General features: G+C 36.7%; 1 long non-coding RNA gene across 1 annotated transcript in view; it reads right to left on the bottom strand.

The window, feature by feature from the left end:
* Positions 1-724: 724 nt before the first annotated feature.
* The window catches only part of LOC130457078 (uncharacterized), a 52,154-nt gene continuing 30,325 nt past the window's right edge, over positions 725-22,553 (bottom strand). Inside the window, exons 3-4 of the long non-coding RNA XR_008916074.1 lie at positions 1,543-1,683; positions 725-1,422 (exon numbers count right to left, since the gene is read on the bottom strand). This is a non-coding gene — a long non-coding RNA (uncharacterized LOC130457078). The remainder of the gene's footprint in view (positions 1,423-1,542; positions 1,684-22,553) is intronic.

The following is a 22,553-nucleotide window of genomic DNA, read 5'->3' as shown; positions in this document are numbered from 1 at the left end:
TCTACTAATATCTCATGTGATCTTCACAACAAACCTAGAGGTAGATATTTTTATTATCTTTATTTTACAGATGGGGAAACTAAGGCATACAGAGGTTAAGTGACTTGTGTAGGTTTGTAATGTCTGAGGCTTGATCTGAACTCAGGTCTTCCTGACTCCAAGCCCAATGCTCTATCCACAGCACTCTTGGGGGCAATGCAAGTATGAAGTAAGACAGACAGAGAGAAGAGACAGGAAGAGAGAAAGTGATCTCTAAATATAGGTTACAGAATAAAGAGGACACACTTGTCTACCTATACATAGCAAAATCACACAGGACTCACACATAAACATGGACTTCTACAAAAACTGGCCAGCTAGCTGGTATGGTGGATAGAACGCTGAAGTCAAGAAGACCTGAGTCCAAATTACTAGCTCTGTGATGGTGGGCAAGTCATTTATCCTTTCTTAGTCTGAGTTTGTACAACTGTAAAGTGGAAATGATAATAGCACTCCTCCTTAGGATGATCAGGACAGTCAAATGAAATACCATATATAAAACAAAGCTCAATATAAAACTAAAAACTATTGCTATTATTCCTGTTATAATAGCAAACAGTATTATAATTCAGGCTTGGAGCACTGGAATATACTTATTGTAGGACTATGGTCAAGTTTATTATTAATATTATTACTATTAATAATAATAATTAAACATTCCAGAGTTGTTATAAGGACCAAATGATATAACATGGAAACTAAAGGTTTGCAAAGTGTTTTACGTGTTATCACATTTGATAATTCTTCAAGGTAGACATAGTAGTAGTAGTAGTAGTAGTAGTAGTCGTCGTCGTGGTAGTAGCAGTAGTAGTAGTCGTCGTGGTAGTAGCGGTAGTAGCAGTAGTAGTACTAGGCTTGCCCACTGTTCGACAACAAGCCAGAGCTATTTCACCTGCCGTGGTCTTCTCCCTCTAGGGCCCCAGCTCTCTCTGCCCTAGCCCACTCCCTCTCTAATTATAAAACCCAAATTTGTTAAGGAAGGAAGTTAAAAGGAACTTCGTTCCAGAGGAAATGAATAACCTCGTCATCAAGTAGAATTGAAAGATATGACAGTCAATGCTCAGGGAATCAAAATGGAAAACACGTTCACTCCTTCTTTTACGCCTCTGGTCGAGGGCGTCTACACTTGATGAGCCGTTTTTCTGACCACAGCTGAGCTTCCTATTCGGGTAATTAGCACAGCCCCACCGCTGCAAGGGCAGACCATTTCCTCCTCCATTCTTCCCATATCGGGTGTGCAGCATTCAGAATGCCAAGTGCTTCTTCCTTTTAGAGATTGGTCCAGAGAGCTCTCGAGCATCCACTTGGAGCTGAATTCCCACATCCGGGCTGCAGCTTCCCCGTGAGGTGCAGCAAATATCTCAGAGCAGCCTGTCGAGTTTCCTGAGTTGGGAAAAATCAAAGGAAAGATGAATGTGCTTTCTGGGTTGCCTAGTTAAAAGCTCTTTTTTAAACAGAGGAATATGGGGCATTGCCTCGTTGTTTCAAGCCCATCTCACTCACCATTTAGGAGAGACGGTTTTCTTTTTAAGCGAGTGGAGAAAAGAAATGAAAACAAGCCCTTTGTTGGAAAGTTCTGCGACATGTAGATGTTCATTTTCCTTTCTACCTCAGCACTGGCAGCGGGATCTCCTAAACTGGTACCTAAGCAGAGAAGGAAGATTTGGGGTGGCTCGGTGTTTTGTTCTTTGTTTGTTTGAGAGTTAGAGGGCGTGCCTGGTTTCATCTCACTAGAGAGTTACAGGCTAACAACACTGGGAAAGTCTTTCCCATCCTTAACCATTGCTGCTATTCAGGAAAGAGGAGCCCAGTGACATGATCCTGCCATCTCCATAAGGGTGGAACAGAACCTTCCAGCATCCATGTGACCTTAAAATCAATGAGCCAAGCCACACTGAGTGTGAGATGAATATGAAGAATGGAACACTGTAATCTCAGAGATCCCACCCCAAAATCTGAATCGCCACTGCTCTTGTCATTATTGCCGATGGAATGCAAGCTGCTTTAAGAGGAGGGGCTATTGTTTTTGTTTTTCTATCCCCAGCACAGTGGCTGGCACACAGTGGGTGCTTAATAAATGTTCCTTATTATTGTTGTTCATCTTTTCATTCTCATATTTATTTGATGGAGTTCAGATGAAAATGATCTTGGTACCAGTAACTTTCCTGCTATTATTCTTCTGTACTTAATATTCTACATTGATTAATTATTAATATCCCAGCTATTATTCCTCTATATTGAATATTCTGTGCCTAAGTAGATAATTACTTTCTTTAATTGAATAAGACTACTGGGATATAAGCTTATCTTATGTAGCCTCACAGAAAGTAGCTAAAAACAACTGTGGCAGCACACAAGACTGAAGAGTTTGATTTACATTTTTTATTCTTTTCTCACATGGTTTTTGCCCCTAGATGAAGAAGTAGATAGAGCCCTGGATCTGGAATCAGAAAAACTGAGTTCAAATTCGAACCCAGACATTTAATAGCTTTGATAAGTCCCTTAGCTTCTGACTGCCTTAGTTTCTTCAATTTTAAAATGAAAATAATAATAGCATCTACCTCCCAATGTCGTAAGGATAAAATGAGATATTTGTAAAGTGATTTTAAAATCATAACTTGCTATATAAAAACTAGCTATTATTATTATTCAATTGCCTATATTTTAAAGACTTTTATACCACATTATTTGGAAATTAACAGAATTTGACAAGGTTATAGTTAGTATTGTTGTTACATTAAAGTTCTTATCTTTTTCATGGAGTTCAGCTAGGAACAGTCCTGGGACAAGTCACTTTCTTGCTATTCTTTTATATTTAGCGTTTTGTAAACAATTGTAAAGCATGATAAAATAATTGCTTTTTAAAGGTGAATAAATAAAATTATTATTAAAATATAAGCCTATCTTCTGTAGACTCATCAAAAGCATCCTCAAGACAACTCCAGCAGTAGACAGGATGATGGGAATGATCAAAGCCACATGGGTTTTGCTTTCTTTTGCTCTATTTTATAAATTTCTCATTAATAAATAGTTTGGAACTTACAAGCATTTCAAATTATTGTGATGGAGGCGGAGTCAAGATGCTGGCATAGAGGCAACGAAAATTCAGACCTCTGAAAACTCTTCCTTACCAATTACAAACTAAATGCTCCTAGGGGACTGAGAATCAAACCTAACAACAAGACAGAGTGAAGGAACCCTCCTGCTGGACTTAATCCAAAAGATACACCCCCCAAAAGCCAGAATTGGAGAATACTCGGGTTTAAGGGGAAGGCAGAAGAAAGGTCCCAGAACACCCCCCCCCCACCTAGAGCACTAAGCCTCCAGCGGCAGGTGGAACCTCTGGGTGGGCAAAGGTACTAGTCTGGAGGGTACTCCCTTGCGGGCAGATCTATGCCAGGCTCAGAGAGTTGAACACAGGCTGTGGGGAAGGAGCTAGAGAGGGAGCACAGAGCGGGTAGCCTGGTTGCAGTAGTGGAGACCCTCTATATTGCTCCCCCCTTCCAGGAGGGTTTGGCCTCAGGGCACATCCAGCCCAATCCAGCAGGACTTAATCCCATCAACAGTCTTCAGAGGTCAGGGATGCTGAAGCTCCAACACCCCTCCCTCAGAATGCTTGACTTTAATCCAATCAAAGCCTCCAGAGCACAGGGAAGTTTTCAAAAGCTCCAATACCCAACCCCCCACAGACTGCACTGAGAGACTTGCTGACAAAACTCCAATAGGGAAAACTGACAGAAAAGCCCAAACTCACAGATCCAACACATAATGAGAGGAGCAAGAGTGCAGGCAACTACAGAGGGAAAAGAAGGGGCAAATATGAGAAAACAACAGAAAAAGAACAAAGAAATTACAATCAACAGCTTCTATACAGGCCATGAACAAAGAGCAAACAGAACAGAGCAGGAGTAAACACCAAACAATAAAATAGAAATCCCAGAGAATTGGACACAGGTTTTGGAAGAACTCAAAATACAATTCAAAACACAATTAAGGGAGGCTGAAGACAATTGGGAAAAGAGCTTAAAAACTAAGATAAGTCATCTGGAAACAGATGTACTTGAACTAAAACGAGAAAATAGTGTCATGAAAGCCAAAATCAACCACCTTGAAAATGAGGCAAAGGAGATGAAAGATGAGGTAAAGAGGATGAAAGATGATCTCCAAAGAAAATCAGACCAGAAGGAGAAGGATGACCAAAAATCCAGGGATGAAAACCAGTCTTTAAGAACCAGAATACAACAACTAGAATCAAGTGACTTCACAAGGCAGCAGGACACTATAAAACAAAACTTAATGAATGAAAAAATTGAGGAAAATATGAAGCATCTCATTCACAAAACAGAAGATTTAGAAAATTGTTTCAGCAGAGACAACTTAAGAATCATTGGCCTACCAGCAGACCATGACAAAAGGAAAAGCCTGGATATCATACTACAGGAAATCATCCAAGAAAATTGCCCTGATATTCTAGAACAAGAGGGGAAAGTGGAGATTGAAAGAATCCACAGATCAACTCCTGTACTTAATCCCCAACTGACAACACACAGAAATGTTATAGACAAATTCAAGAACTATCAGAACAAGGAAAAATATTACAAGCTGCTAAGAAGAAGTCATTCAGATACCATGGAACCACAGGTAGGATAACACAGGATCTGACTGCATCTATACTGAAGGACCGAAAGGCATGGAATATGATATTTTGGAAAGAAAGGGAACTAGGTCTACAACCAAGAATCAACTACCCAACAAAACTGACTATATTCTTTCAGTGGGTAGTATGGTCATTTAACAAAATAGAAGAATTCCAAGCATTTGTAAAGACCTGAACAGACCTGAACAGAAAATTTGATGTCGAAGCACAGAATTCAAGAGAATCATCAAAAGGTAATTAAAAAAGAAAACCAAAACAAAACAAACAAAAAAAAACTTTTTATGATACTTTATAAGTTAAAATGATATGTATCCCTATAAGAAAAGAGGTCATTGGTAACTCTTAAAAATTGTTATTACTATGTGGACAGCTAGAAGAAATACACTTAGAGGGAACAGTTACAAACTGTATAGGATGAAATGACAAGGCATAAATAGGTATATAGATATATGTATGCATAAATACATATATATGTGGGTATTTATATGTATATGTACATATATACAACTAGATCTTTAAAAAGAGGTTAATACTAAAAAGAAATGGGAAAAGAAACTGAGGAGGGTAAATTTATATGTCACAAAGAAGCACATGGCGGGAGGGGGAGAATATCAATACACTAGAGGGGTAAAGATGTTGGAGATAGGAAATACTCAACTCGTATGTGCATTGAAATTGACCCAAAGAGGGAAGAACAATCCAATCCATTAGGGCAGAGAATTGATTTGTGCACTATAGGGAAGTAGAAGGGTAACAAACAGACTGGTGGGGAGGGAAGCAGTACAAGGGAGGGAGAGGGTGGGGGTGGTTTAAAAGGACTGTGAAGAAAATGAGGAATAAGAAGGGAGGGGTAGAAAGGGAAGTAAAATAAGGGTGGGAATTAGGGGAACTGATTAAAAACAAAAAATTGATGTGGAAGGAAATAGTTAAAGAAGAAAAGTCAGGACTAGGAGTAGAAATCAAAATGCTAGGAAATACACAGCTGGTAATCATAACTCTGAATGTGAATGGAATGAACTCACCCATAAAATGCAAGTGAATAGCAGAGTGGATTAGAATCCAAAACCCTACCATATGCTGTCTACAAGAAATACACATGAGGATGATAGATACTCATACGGTCAAAGTAAGAGGATGGAACCATATCTATTGGGCATCAACTGATAAAAAGAAGGCAGGAGTTGCAATCATGATATCTGACAAAGCCAAAGTCAAAATAGATCTCATTAAAAGGGATACGGATGGTAATTACATCCTGATAAAAGGAAGTATAGACAATGAGGAAATATCAGTACTGAACATGTATGCACCAAATAACATAGCATCCAAATTTCTAAAGGAGAAGCTAGTGGAGCTCAAGGATGAAATAGATAGAAAAACTATACTAGTGGGAGACCTGAACCTTCCTCTATCCAAACTAGATTAATCAAAACAAAAAATAAATAAGAAAGAGTTAAGAGAAGTGAATGAAATCTTAGAAAAATTAGAGTTAGTAGATATGTGGAGAAAAATAAATGGGGACAAAAAGGAATACACCTTCTCTTCAGCAGCACATGGTACATTCAGAAAAATTGACCATGTATCAGGACATAAAAACATTGCAAACAAGTGCAATAGAGCAGAAATAACAAATGCAACCTTCTCATATCACAATGCAATGAAAATAATAATTAGTAAGGGAACATGGAGAGGCAAATCAAAAATTAACTGGAAATTAAACAATATGATTCCACAAAATCGATTAGTGAAAGAACAAATCATAGAAACAATTAATAGTTTCATTGAAGAAAATGACAATGATGAGACATCCTTTCAAAAACTATGGGATGCAGCCAAAGCAGTACTAAGGGAGAAATTTATATCCTTGAGTTCATATATTAACAAACTAGAGAGGGCAGAGGGCAATGAATTGGGCATGCAAATTAAAAAACTAGAAAGTGAACAAATTAAAAATCCTCAGATGAAGACTAAATTAGAGATCCTAAAAATCAAAGGAGAAATCAACAAAATTGAAAGTCAAAGAACTATTGATTTAATAAATAAGACTAGAAGCTGGTACTTTGAAAAAACAAATCAAATAGACAAAGTACTAGTCATTCTAATTTAAAAAAGGAAAGAAGAAAACAAAATTGACAGTATCCAAGATGAAAAGGGAGATCTCACCTTTAATGAAGAGGAAATAAGGCAATCATTAAAAACTATTATGCCCAATTATATGGCAACAAATATGGCAATATAAGTGATATGGATGAATATATACAAAAATATAAATGGCCTAAACTAACAAAGGAAGAAATAGATTACCTAAACAATCACATATCAGAAAAAGAAGTTGAACAAGCCATCAAAGAATTCCCTAGGAAAAAATCCCCAGGTCCAGATGAATTCACAAATTAATTCTATCAAACATTCAAAGAACAACTAATCCCAATATTGTACAAACTATTTGACAGAAGTAAAGAAGGAGTTCTACCAAATTCATTTTATGACACAAATATGGTTCTGATTCCAAAGCCAGGCAGGTCAAAAACAGAGAAAGAAAACTATAGACCGAACATCTTAATGAACATAGATGCAAAAATTTTAAATAGGATACTAGCAAAAAGACTCCAGCAAGTGATCATGAGGGTTATTCACTATAACCAGGTAGAATTCGTACCAGGAATGCAAGGATGGTTCAATATTAGGAAAACCATTCACATAATTGACCATATTAACAAACAAACCAACAAGAACCACATGATTATCTCAATAGATGCAGAAAAAGCCTTTGATAAAATCCAACATCCATTCCTATTGAAAACACTAGAAAGTATAGGAACATAAAGGCCTTTCCTAAAAATAATAAACAGTATATATCTAAAACAATCAGTAAACATCATCTGCAATGGGGATAAACTAGAAGCCTTCCCAATAAAATCAGGAGTGAAACAAGGGTGCCCATTATCACCTCTATTATTTAACATTGTACTAGAAACACTAGCTGTAGTGATTAGAGAAGAAAAAGAAATTGAAGTTATTAAAACAGGCAATGAGGAGACCAAGCTATCACTCTTTGCAGATGAGATGATGGTCCAGTTAAAGAATCCTAGAGAATCAACCAAAAAGCTAGTCTAAATAATAAACAACTTTAGCAAAGTTTCAGGATACAAAATAAACCCACATAAGTCATCAGCATTTCTATATATCTCTAACACATCTCAGCAGCAAGAATTAGAAAGAGAAATTCCATTTAAAATCACCCTAGACAATATAAAATTCTTAGGAATCTATCTGCCGAGATAAACACAGGAATTATATGAACACAACTACAAAACACTCTCCACACAATTAAAACTAGATCTAAACAATTGGGAAAACATTGATTGCTCATGGGTAGGATGAGCTAACATAATAAAAATGACAATCCTACCCAAATTAATTTGCCTATTTAGTGGCATACCCATTGAACTCCAAAAAACTTTTTTACTGAATTTGAAAAAAAAAAAACATAACAAAGTTCATTTGGAAGATCAAAAGATCAAGGATATCCAGGGAAATCATGAAAAAAAATGTGAAGGAAGGAGGACTTGCAGTCCCAGATCTCAAACTATACTATAAAGCAGAGGTCATCAAAACAAGGCTAAGAGACAGAAAGGAGGATCAGTGGAGTAGACTTGGGGCAAGTGATCTCAGCAAGACAGTCTATGAAAAGCCCAAAGATCCCAGTTTTGGGGACCAAAATCCACTATTTGATAAAAACGGCTGGGAAAATTGGAAAACAGTATGGGAGAGATTAGGTTTAGATCAACATCTCACACCCTACACCAAGATAAACTCAGAATGGGTGAATGACCTGAATATAAAGAAGGAAACTATAAGCAAATTAGGTGAACAAAGAATAGTATACATGTCAGATCTTTGGGAAAGGAAATATTTTAAAACCAAGCAAGAGCTAGAAAAAAAATCACAAAATATAAAATCAATAATTCTGATTACATCAAATTAAAAAAGGTTTTGTACAAACAAAACTAATGAATCCAAAATTAGAAGGGAAATAACAAAATGGGAAACAATCTTCATTACAGAAACTTCTAACAAAGGTCTAATTATCCAAATTTATAAAGAACTAAACCAATTGTACAAAAAAATCAAGCCATTCTCCAATTGATAAATGGGCAAGGGACATGAATAGGCAATTTTCAGTTAAAGAAATCAAAACTATTAATAAGTACATAAAAATGTTCTAAAAGCTCTTATAATCAGAGAAATGCAAATTAAAACACCTCTGAAGTATCACCTCACACCTAGCAGATTGGCTAACAAGACAGCAACAATGGAAAGTAATGAATGCTGGAAGGGATGTGGCAAAGTTGGGACATTATGCATTGCTGGTGTAGTTGTGAATTGATTCAACCATTCTGGAGAGCAATTTGGAACTATGTCCAAAAAGACTGTCTGCCCTTTGATCCAGCCATAGCACTGCTGGTTTGTACCCCAAAGAGATAAGGAAAAAGACTTGTACAAGAATATCCATAGCTGCGCTCTTTGTGGTGCCAAAAAATTGGAAAATGGGGGGATGCCCTTTGATTGAAGAATGGCTGAACAAATTGTGGTATCTGTTGGTGATGGAATACTATTGTGCTCAAAGGAATAATGAACTGGAGGAATTCCATGTGAACTGGAACAACCTTCAGGAAGTGATGCAGAGTGAAAGGAGCAGAGCCAGGAGAACATTATACATAGAGACTGATACACTGTGGTACAATTGAATGTAATGGACTCCTCCAATGGTGGTAATGCATTGGTCCTGCACAACTTGGAGAAATCTATGAGAAAAACCACTATTCACATTCAGAGAAAAAATTGTGGGAGCAGAAACACAGAAGAAAAATAAATGCTTGAAAACATGGGTCAAGGGAGGATGGCTTTGGATGTAGACTCTAAATGAACATGCTAATGCAAACACCAACAACATGGAAATAGGTTCTGATCAAGGATACAAGTAATACCCAATGAAATTTGATCTAGCTGTGGGAAGGGTGGCTGGAGGGGAGGGAGGGAAATAATGTGATTATTGTAACCAAGGAATAATGTTCTAAATTGACTAAATAAATTAATTTTAAAAATAAGTTACCAAGAAGAACACATAATTCTGTTTGAAGTCATTTGGTAGATACATAAACTTCTCATTTTTCTAATTCAAAGTCAAACTCATGTGATCCAAATGCGATGGAAAAGAAAAAACCTCCAACATTTCTAAGAATGGTCCTGGTACTTCTTGCATATTCTTCTAAAGTGAATTGTGCAGGGGGCAGCTAGGTGGCTCAGTGGATTGAGAGTCAGGCCCAGAGACAGGAAGTACTAGGTTCAAATCTGGCCTCAGATACTTCCTAGCTGTATGACCCTGGGCAAGTCACTTAACCCCCAATGCTTAGCCCTTACCATTCTTCAGCCTTGGAACCAATACCCAGTATTGATTTCAAGACGGAAGGTAAGAATTTATAAAAAATAATAATAAAATAAAAATAAATAAATAAAAAATTAAGTTAATTGTTCAGAGAAATAATCAAATAGCTTCTCTCTGAGCTGTGACTGAGGTGAGAAACCTAAGGCTTTAACAGAGCCTCCTGAATTTAAAGTATGGTGAGAAGTCTTAACAGTTGTTAGTAGTGTAGAAACTATAGAGGTTAACAGGCTCCTTCCTTTCCATTTCTTTCATGATGAAAAAAAGTACAGAAAGGGGACATTTGCAATAATAGTAGTACTTACCATTTACAATCAATCCTCAACTTTCAGGAGGTAATATTCCTAGAAAATTTGGAAAGCCAAAAAATACAAATGTTGCTACATTGAACCTATGGCAAATAGGGCATAAGACTCCTGGAACCACCAAAAACTTAATCTTTTGCTAGATATTGCTGAAAAAAATTCTTTTCTGCACATGACTCTTTCTAACAAAACATTAATTCCGATAATATGCACTTTTCCTAACACAGTCATCAGGAAATAATACATAAAATGCAGTACACAAAATAAAATCGGTAACATGCAAAACATTTTTCTCAGCAGTAATTCCTTAGTACTCAGACTTTTTGTGCTAACAGGTCAGTAAAAAACATTCATTTCTGATGATATTCACTTTTCCTAACACATAAAATGTACCATAACTACTTTTCTCCTTTTTTGCAAATATAACGAATTGTCAATTCATTAACACCAAACTCATTGCCAACAGTGGCTGCAGATATTCCAGCACAAAACTTTTCTGACACCTTTATTTTCTCACTAAGCTGAATCACTGACTTTGGCCGCTAGGCCTTAGAACCCAGAGGACTTGCTCTATGCATGGGGGCATGATCGAAAAACAAAACTTGAGTTTTAAAGTCAACTAATGAAAAGATTCAACAAATGCACAAAGAGCTCTTTATTCTACAATGATGGGCTGAACAAGAACAGCAAAGGACCTAGTAGGATACTGGCTGTTCCACGAAACGTATGCACATTATGCCTCTCTTCTTTTTCTTGACTGTGAATAGCCACAAAGGTGCTAAAAAAAAAAAAAAACCTATGTGAAAGTGAGATTACTAATAAAACTACTCAAATGCTTGAGGTTGGAAAGTTAAACGTGCAAATGTTGGAGATTCACTGTAGATAGTGATTTACATAAATTATCTCTTTTGATCCTCACAACAACTCCAGCATGTAAATGTTTCTATTACATTTATTACATTTAACATATGAGGAAATTGAGGCAGACATAGGGTAAGTTCAGCATGACATAGATAGTGTTTGACGCCAGATTTGAACTCAGATCTTGATTTTAGGTCCAGCACTCTATTATGCTACCTAGTTGCCCACAAGGCACTAGACAGATGTCTAATTACTATTCCTAATTCCCCATGGAGAGTATATTCTAACAGAGTAGTACCATTGCCAAGAGGAAGTATATAAAGGGAAATAGGTATATTTTGACCTAATAGGTAACCTCAGGAACCCCTCTCCCCATTAGAAGTCTTCAACCCAAAGTTGGAGAAAGACTGGCTAAGTATGTTTTGGAGGAAATTCATTCATGTGTAAATGAGACTAGGTGGTTCATTTGAGGATTCAGTGAACTTCCAACATGCATACAGATAGAAGAAAAGAAACTTGTGCAACATCCCTGGACCTCAGTTTCTCCAACTGTAAGTCAACCAGACACTCAACAAGCATTATTTGAGCACTTACTATATGCCAGACCCTGTCATAAGTACGGGGACACTGAGAATGAAGCAAAAAAATGGTACCCTCAAGGAGCTCACAATTTAATGGAAGAAATACCAAGCAAAAAAAAAAAATCATAGCTAGAAGACATATATGGTCTTAACTGGAGACACTTAGCACAACCCCTTATTAATTAATTGACTAATTAATTAATGAGAATTTAATTGATTAATAAGAATTTAATAAATTGATTTAACGATTGATGAATTTATTAGAAAATAATCTCAAAAGAAAGGCATTATAAGGGGAACCACAAAATGCATGGAGAAGATGGGATTTGAGTTAAATCTTGACAGTAGCCAGGAAACTTAGGAGGCAAAGGTGAGGAAAGAGAATATTCCAGGTTTAGGGGTATATAAAGACACAGAGTTAGGAGATTAAATTTCCTATGGAAGAACAGCAGGTAGGTAAGTGGTACTAATTGTAATGTTTGTGGAAGGGAATAAAGTATTAAAAAAAAAAACTAAAAGTGTAGGAAGAATCGATGTTGTAAAGCACTTTGAAAACCAAACAGAATTTTTTATTTGATCCTGGAGATAATAGGGAGCCATTGAAATTTATTGAGGTAGGAACACATGGTCAGACATGCTTTAGTGATCACGGTAGGGTGTAAGAGTTGAACTACAGGGGGCAGCTGGGTAGCTCAGTGGATTAAGAGCCAGTCCTAGAGATGGGAGGTCCTAGGTTCAAATCTGGCCTCAGCCACTTCCTAGCTGTGTGACCCTGGGCAAGTCACTTGACCCCCATTGCCTAGCCCTTACCACTCTTCTGCCTTGGAGCCAATACACAGTATTGACTCCAAGATGGAAGGTAAGGGTTTAAAAAAAAAAAAAGAGTTGAACTACAGAAATTTAGGAGTTGATTTCAAAACTATTTACTCAGTTCACAAAGGACTCCATTTGAATTAAGAATTAGTTTCCTTCTTTTCTTTTCGGAAGTTTCTTCCAACTCTGAGATTCTAGTAGGGGTCTATGAAGTCCCCTAACACCAACTCTAACATTCTATGATTCCATGATTTCATTTCATTCTCCAACCAAAAGCATCCCCTAGGACAGCTAAGTATTTACCAGAATTTGCATTCCAGTCTAAGAGATAGATTACAAATTGCTGTGACAGTGTCATAAAAGGAATTAAGAAAGAAAGATTAGAGTTAAAAGAGGGATTAAGTGATCACTTCTGGCTAGGGAGATCAGAGAAGGCCTCAGGAAAAAGACCATCAGAGCTAGCAGAGATAAGAGGGCAGGTTTCCCAGACATAAGGCATATCATGAATAAAGATGCAGAAACAACACTGTCCCAATAGCCATCCTTGGGAAAATAACCAATGTTCATTTACTTGGAGCATAGTCAGTCAACTAGAATTCATTAAGCATCTAATAGAGGCTTGTGTTGTACTATATAAAGTATTAGTGGATTCAAAGAAAAACAGAAATGTATCCCTATTTTAAGGAGCTCACAGCCTAATAAATGGATAAAGTATATACAGGGGAATCAAAGATTCTATGGAATGTAAATAAACATCTGATTTGGGAGGCCTTGAATGGCAGATTTAGGAGTTTGGACTTTAATTAGGAAATTGGGAGACATTTTAGCAGGTAGGTAATTTAATTAAGAGCTACACTTTTAGAAGATTCAAATGGGAATTAAAACAAGTTGGATTAAAATGGGGAGGTGAGTGATACTTGGAATCAAATAATCAGATAGTAGTCTGTTGCAATAGTCCAAAAGACAAGGAATGAGAGATTCGACAAGCTTGGTAACAATGATCTTCTTGGTTTTTCTGTCACTTTATGGTGGGATCTGGCACAAAAGCATAAAAAAATGACACTTTTCCTTCTCAGAGTCATTATAAGTTATAAATGAACCTATAAAATACCTTTCAGATCTTTGGAGATAATCCCTTTATAAATGTAAGTACAAGAAAAAGCAATGGCTTTGGAATCAAAGAATTAATATTCCAGTGATTTTATTAGTAACATCATTTCCATTTTCCCATGCATTATCAATAGTGCACATTTGAGGCTATGAGAAGTAGAAGAAAAAATGAAAGGTATGATGGGTCCAGGTTTGTGAAGTGGCTGGTATCCTCCTTAATGCTTCACTGGTCTTATTCACCTCACCATTGTAAAATGAAGTGCTCTGTGCATTCATTGCAAACTTTGATTATTTGCCTTTAAAAACCAAGTTTCTCATTGCAATTATACTCCCAAAGTTATTGCAAGTCCTTTAATATTTAAGGTGATGACAAGACCTCACCAGCCTCAGCATCTTTCAACAATAGCCACTAAAGTGACAGTAATATCTCCCTTTGTTTTAGAGTGTGTCCAAGGTAGAGAGGCTTATGGTGCATATAGTGTATACATACAGCATATATGTATTATATATATGTATATATAGTGCATAGTTCATAGTGTATACAGTGTAGTATGTACCAATGTCCTTACATCATCATCAGATACAGTAGAAGATAAGATTTACGGTTTAAAATGTTTTAGTTTTAAAATTTTAATTTGCTATTGTTTTTATCTATAGATTTCACCTGTTATGAAAAGTGAATATTATCTGAAATCAATTGTTTTTAATTGAGATGTTGCCACAAAACTACAGAATCTTAGGAAATTATTAGTGAAAAAATGTTTTGCATGTTACCAATTTTATTTTGTGTGCTGCATTTTATAAATTATTTCATGACTATGCTAGGAAAAGTACATATTATCATAATTAGTGTTTTGTTATAAAGGATTACATGCAAGAAAATGTATTTTCAGCAATCACTAGAAAAGATTATAGGTTTTGTGATTGCAAAAACCTAACCCCCTATTTAGCATAGGTTCAATGTGTCAACATTCACATTTTCTACTTCCAAGCCACTTTCTAGGAACTTTGCCATTGAGAAAGTAGAAGAGTGACTGTACATAGTGGAGCCAAGATGAAGGAGTAACTAGACTGGCAGCTCCATTTCACCATGAAAATCCTCTCTGATCAAGATTAAAATATCACCATAAAATGAATACAGGAGTGAAAGAACCAAGAAGGAGACAGAGTGAAACAACCTTCAAGAAAAGAAAAACGCAAAAAGTAGGCAGAGACTATCTGGGAAACTGGGGTGAGAGGAGAGCAGAACTAGCAGGAGGCTAAAGCAGGAAATGAAGAGCAAGCCAAGAGCAAGCCACAACCCCCACCCGCACCGCCACCCCACATCTGCTGTCACAGGTTCTGAACTTAAGTTCTAGCTAACAGTCAGACCCTGAGATCCTGCTTGGGAAAATAATGGTCCAAGCCAACTCAAACCCCTTGAAATTTCAAACCTGTGGAGAAGTCTAGAGTCCCATACCAGGACAATCTGGACTGAAGGGGGCTGATTTGTGTGGGCCCAAAACAAAGCCAGGAATCCCAATCTGGGTTTGGGATGAGGATATAATCCATGGTTTGGGGTGAGGACACAGTTCTCATGGGGAGCCCTGCCCCCCTCCCCAACATTTTTTATCTTTTTGCCCAAAACTAAGGATGGAGCTCTAGGACAGGGCAATCAAGGGTGTGCCTGATTGAATCAATAACACCTTGAGACCAAAAAACTTAAGCCCCTGACTTGATCAAGTTCATACTGAAATCAAAAGTTTGCATTCAAGCCTGAGGAAAGATTTTAAACTATCAGCATCTCAAGGGTCAATCAAATCAGCATAGGGAGGGGCTCTCAGAGCTCTTAGCTCTGAAACCATATGGTAAACTAGTAACAACCCAGAAAATAAGCTGAAAATAGCATTAAGGAAGGAATGAAATTTAAGAGGGTACTCCTACTTCCCAGAAAAGAGTACCTATAATTAGATATGAAAAATGAGCAAACAACAAAAAAAATCACCTAACTCTAAAAAAATTTTATGGAGACAAAGAGCAAGGTACAGTCACAGAAAGGGACAGTGAAAGCAAAGGAAACACACACAAAGTGCAAAAGAAAAGTATGTATTGGACACCGAGTCTGGAAGAGCTCAAAAGAAAAACTGCAAAAACCAATTAAGAGAGGAAGAGGAAAAGTTGGGAAGAGAAATGAAAGAGATGCAAGAAGAAATGAAAGTGATACAAGAAGAAATGAGCCAATTGAAAAAGGAGAACCAAAACTGACAAAGGAAAACCATGGCTTAGAAATCAGAATTGAGCATCTAGAAACTAATGATTTCATGAAACAATCAAGAAACAATAAAGCAGAATCAAAGGAATAAAAAAATCAAAGGAAAACAGGAAATATCCTATTGAAAAAACAACTGACCTAGAAAATATATCTAGGAGAGACCATTTAAGAATTACGACTATCTGAAACCCATTATAAAGAAGAAAACCTTGGACATCATATTACAAGAAATTATCAAAGATAACTGTCCAGAGATCCTTGGACAAGAAAATAAAATTGAAATTTAAAGAATTCACAGAATGCTTACAGAAAGAAATCCTCAATTGACAACTTCCATGAATGCAATAGCTAAATTCAAGAGCCACCAAGCCAAGGAAAAAATACTTCAAAGAGCCAGAAATAAACCATTCAAAAATCCATGAAGCTATATTCAGGATCACACAGGACTTAGTGACTTCTACATTAAAGGACCAAAAGGCATGGAATATGATAGAGTACAAGACCTAAAGACAAGATCTGAGTTCAAATCCAGCCTCAGATACTTGCTACCTATGTGATCCTGGGCAAGCAACTTAACATCTATTTGACTCAGTCCTCAGTAAAATGTGGATAATAATGGAACCTGCCACCCAGAACTGTTGTGAGGATCAAATAAATTAATATGTAAAGCCCTTTGCAAAACTTAAAGCCCTATATAAATGCTAGCTATTGTCAATACTGTCATTTTTATTATTATTTCTAGTTCTTTGTTAAAAACAAAAAGTTAATACATATACATAAATGTGTTTGTGCATGTGTGTGTATGTGTGTATATGTAAGAGAGAGACAGACAGACAGAGACAGAGAGAGAGGGAGGGAGGGAGAGAGAGAGAGAGAGACAGAGAGACAGAGAGACACAGAGAGAGACAGACAGAGAGAGAGAGACAGAGAGACAGAGAGACAGAGAGACAGAGAGAGAAAGAGAGATGTTGCAGGGATTTTAGTTGCTGCTAGTGGAAGATGCTGAGATCAGTGAGGTCTTGATATCACCTTAAAGGCCAAAAGACTTCAGGGGAAATAATTACAACACAAAACTTGAATTTTAAAAGAAAATAATGAACATATGCATTGAACACATGGGGAGTTCTCTATTTTACAGTGGTGGAGTGAACAAGACCAGTGAAGCATTTAGTAGGACACCAGCTGCTTCACAAACTTGGTCACATCACACCTTTCTGTATTTGTATCTGTATCACACCCATGTATATGTAGGGGATAAATTCTAAGGCCTATTGTGAATGGCTTAACCACAGATATAAGCAAATACCTATTGACCTCATATATAAGACCTTATTATATACAGTCATTTTTTCTATATATACATATATAATAAAGTTTAATTGATAAATACAAAGTAAGACATTACCAATATTAAATAACAAGCATATTGTACATTATTATACAATACTGTGTTCTAGTAATTGCTTTATCCATATGTTCCAAGGGATATGTTCCAAGACCCTAGTGGATGCCTAAAATCATAAACAGTTCTCATTTTAATTTTTAACACCTATGTTAACTTTACCAAAAGGACTGTGCTATCTCTTCCTGTTCTTAACCCTCAACTAGGTGGTCTGAGGCTTACCCCTCCTCTCCCCCCAAAATACCTCTAAGTAAAAGCAGAAATACTGAAGAATAGGTCTTGGCCTCTAAGTAGCCCTGTCTGTCATCTGCAGGTAGTCTCCTTCCTGCCTCCCTCCTTCCACTGGAATGGCCATGAGTAACTGAATCTCAAAACTGAAATCATAGATATAGGACCCTACTACATATGGTGCTATTTCCTCTTTTTTTAAATTATTTTTGGGTCAAAAGGACCATGATTTAGTGGCATACTTCCAAATTGCTTTCCAGAATAGCTACACCAATGATTTCATTCACCAATAGTACATTAATATGTTCCTCTTCCAACATCATTTCAACAACTATTATTTTCCTTCTTCATCTTTCTGGCCAATAAGATGGGTTTGAAGTAGAGCCTCAGAATTATTTAAATTTGCATCCATGATAGGGATTTGTATATTGGTTATGGGAATGTTTTTTTGTAGTTGTTAATAGTCTGTATTTTAGTCATTGAGAACTGCTTGCTCACATTCTTTGATCACTGTCTATTAAGAAATGACTTCCACTTTTATATTTGAGTTTCTCATAGATCTTGGATATCAAACCTTTATCAGAGAAACTTATTATAATGATTTTTCTTCAGTTAATTACATCTCTTCTAATTTTTACTATTTAAATTTTATTTAATAAAATTTTCTCTCATTTTCATTTTGTCTTATTGTTTCCTGATTTCTTATAATTTTATTAGTTTCTATTTGTCTAATTCTAATTTTAGGGAGTTATTTTATTCCTTGATATTTTTTTTGTGTTTCCCCTTCCATTTGACCAAAAATAGTCTTTAAATTACCATTTTCTTCAGTGTTGTTCATTTTTAGGGGGAAGGGAGTTTCTATTTTCATTTGGTCCATCCTGTCCTTTAGGAAGTTATTTTCTTCCATGTATTTTTGTGACTCTTTTTGTCTTGTTCTAGTTTTTAGGGAGCTGATTCCTTCTGTGAATTTTCCCCAGCTGTTGAGATTTTCTGTCAATTCTTTTATTATTTGGTTTTATAATTTCTTTTCAAATTCTTCCAGGGGTTCTTTTGGAAACTGAAATCCTTTCACCATTTCCTTTGAAGCTTCATATTTTTTTCCTTTTTGCTTCTTCTGAGTCTCTATCACTAAAGTAACTTTCTAAGGTCCAGTCGGTTGTGTTTTGTTTTGTTTTGTTTTGCTTTTTGGAGGGAGGGGGTTGCTCTTTTTTCTAGTTATTTTTTCCACATTACTTAATCTATCTGTTAAGGTTCTTCTCTGTTTCTGGGTAGAGGACACACTATTCCACATTTGTAGAATACTCCTCTAGTATCTAGGATAGACCCAGCTCCCTTTGTTTCCCATGGTGTATCTGTTGAGGGGGTGGCAGCTCCCTGTGTATTCATTTTGCTCTGGGGAGGCTTACAGCTGTTTTGTCCAGCTAGATTCATCACCTGATGTTAGCATGTCTCCTGTTATCTTGTATGCTGGGCTGGTTCCCTTTCTACTGCTTCCTTCACCTAGTCTGGTGACTTAGACTGTGAGAGAGCCAAGAGCAGGGCCTCAGGCACTCTACTACTATATGAAAGTGAGTGGGTTCCTGCACTTTAAAGGTACCCCACTCTGCTCCCTTACTGCCTGAGATGCTTGCCTTCTTTGCCTCCTATACCAGTATTAAGTGGCTTGAACTGGACTTGTTCCCAATCTGCAGCTTCACTACCTATGGTGGAGTTGTAGTATGTTGAATTGTTCTGAGTCCTGCTGGTTCTCACAATTGCTTTGCTTTCTGGGCTAGTCTCTCTTCTTACCCCAGAGAGCTGTGTTTCTCTTGCTTTCCTTTGTTTTGAGGCAATTTATTTTCTTGGTGTGTATGCATGGAGGGATCTGGGTAGCAAAGCATCCTTTACTCTACCAACTTAGCTGCCAGCATACAAACATCTTATATAATCAAAATGAACCATTTTATCTTCTGTGGCCCTGCCTGTTTTTTGGTCATAAACTCCCCTATCTAATTGTGATAAATATTGTCTAAATTATAAATAATATCTAATTGTGATAAATAGTTCCTTCCTTACTTTTCTAATTTGTTTATAATATGACATTTAGTATCTGAGCCATATATCCAAATGGAACTTGTAGCATGCAATGTGAAAGGTTAGTCTAAATCTAATTTTTACCAAAATGTTTTCTTTTTCCAGTTTCCTACAAGTTTCTGCCAAATAGTGAATCCTTGTCCCAGGAATAAAGGTCTTTGGGTTTATAGAACACCAGGCTACTGTATTTATTTGCTTCTATACATTGTTTACTTAATCTCTTTTACTGGCTGACTTTTCCATTTTTCATTCAGTACCAAATAATTTGCTGATCATTGATTTACTTTTGTATTGCTAGGTCCCATTCCTTTACTCTTTTTTCATTATTCTTTTTGAGATTCTTGACCTTTCATTCCTCAGATAAGTTTTGCTATTATTTTTCTGGTTCTCTAAAGCAATTCTTTGATAATTTGATTGACATGGCAGAAAACTGGTGAATTAATTTCAGTAATATTGTTTTCATAATGTTGGCTTGGCCCAACCATGACCAATTGAAATCTCTCTAATTATTCATTTTTAACTTAAATAAAGATGCTTTTTGTAGAAAGAAAGTATGTGTATACATATGTATATGTATGCTCTATGTCTATATCTATATCCATATCCATATCTATATATAAATACAGATATATGGCATTCCTTAATAGGTAGACTCACAAATACTTTATACAGGCTATGATTACTTTATTTGGAATTTTTCTTTTAACCTCTTCTTAAAGTTTTGCTGCAATATACAGAAGGGTTGATTATTTTGTGTGGGCTTATTTTTTATTCTGCTACTTTGCTAAAGTTATTCATTGTTTCAATTACTTTTAGTTAACTCCCTAGAGTTCTCTGAGTAGATTATCATATCATCTGCAAAAGTGCTTATTTTTTTCCTCTGGTGAGGACTTTTTTAAGGATGGAGGAGATTAAGAAAGCCGTCCTTTCAAGCTATTTGAAAATAATGAGAAGATGGCATTGTTATATGCACAAAAGCTACATGAATTCCACAATATTGGGTCTCTGTCAACAAAGAAAACAATGTATCACTGACTTAATAAATCAGTCCTACAACAAAGGTTCTAAATTGATGGGGGGGGGGGGGGGAGAGGGGAATGGATCTCTCTCGTGGAAAACAGTAGGGAGAGGGAGAGGAAGGAAGCATTTATATAGTGCCTATTATGTTTCGGGCACTGTACTAAGTGGGGTTTTTTTTATTTAATTTTATTGATTAAGAAAATTTTTCCATGGTTATGTGATTCATGTTCTTTCCCTCCCTTCCTCCCACCCCCATCCTGTAGCCAACACACAATTCCACTGGGTTTTACATGTGCCATTGGTCAAGAACTATTTCCATATTACTGATATTTGCACTAGGGTCATCATTTAGAGTCTACATCCCCAATAATATCCCCATCAACCCATGTGATCAAGCAATTGTTTTTCTTCTGTGTTTCTGCTCCCACAGTTCTTTCTCTGGATTTGGAGAGCATTCTTTCTCATATGTGTGTGGTTTTTTTTTTAATTAAAACCCTTACCTTCCATCTTGGAGTCAATACTGTGTATTGGCTCCAAGGCAGAAGAGTGGTAAGGGCTAGGCAATGAGGGTCAAGTGACTTGCCCAGGGTCACACATCTGGGAAGTGTCTGAGGCTAGATTTGAACCTAGGACTTCCCATCTCTAGGCCTAGCTCTCAATCCACTGAGCTACCCAGCTGCCCCTGTGTGTGTTTTTTTTAAAATAAATATTATCTCATTTATTCCTCCTTGAGGTAGGCCTGTTGATTTCCTTCCCTGAATAAAGGTTTAAATGGAATACATAAAATGACAAAGGAAGCAAAGGAAGTAAATTATATTGAAATAATTGTCAAAGTACTTTTTAAAATAAACTCATGACTCCTGGTTAAGAAACTCCAACCTAAGACATGTAGAATCAGAGCCTGCCACATCATGGCACCTCCCACAGAGGCATATTTCGAGGACATAGTAAATACCATATAAATGTTTATTCCTTCCCTTCCCCTTCATAGCTTCATAAGAAATACTTGATGACTGACTGAAGTCCATAAGGGATTTTGCAAAGGAGACTCAGCTAGCACCAAAGTCAAGATTTGAATCCAAGTCTTTGGTTCTAGATCCAGCTCTCTCTATTCTTCTTTGCTGCCTTCTGTGAACTTCCTCTCTACATTTGAAGAATTTAACAAAAAAAATTCACTATCTAGCAATCACTTTGGACAGGAAGTCAGAACAAGCAAGCGGAATCCCTATCCTAAGACTAACTCTTGATCTCTGTTTCCTCACTGACTTGGTCAAGATAGTCTCTGTATCTTAACTCTAGTGGTCTGGCAAATGTGTTTTCCACTTGAATCCACCTCATGTCAGCCTTAATTTCAGTAACTGTTGAATTTGTCTTCCACTCTGACTTCAAGTAAATCATTTTCTCTCTCGGAGGAGTCAGTTCCTTCTTCTGTAAACATCCCTCATGGTTCTAACCTCCTAATTAAAAGTTCCCTCCCTAATCCCATCCCCTAGATGAGGGAAAGATTGGCTGAAGGTTTCTTTCAGGCACCTTCTCAAAAGCATACAGTATTTGCTCTAAAGGTCACTACTCCAGTTCTACCCCTCCCTTTCCCCCTAGTAATCAAGTTGGCTTTTCTCATGCCAAATGTGAAGAACCAATTCATTAGGTGCTAAAAGAGTTGGGTTTTTTGTTTTTGTTTTTTAAAGAAAGCCACATAGTACTTAAATATATAACTTGAGGGAGGTGGTAGCCACGACTTTGAATTGTCTGTAGCTCTAGAGTCTT

This window comes from Monodelphis domestica, chromosome 2 (assembly GCF_027887165.1).
Source record: "Monodelphis domestica isolate mMonDom1 chromosome 2, mMonDom1.pri, whole genome shotgun sequence".
Lineage (NCBI taxonomy): Eukaryota > Metazoa > Chordata > Mammalia > Didelphimorphia > Didelphidae > Monodelphis > Monodelphis domestica.
This window is presented reverse-complemented; position numbering and strand designations above follow the sequence as displayed.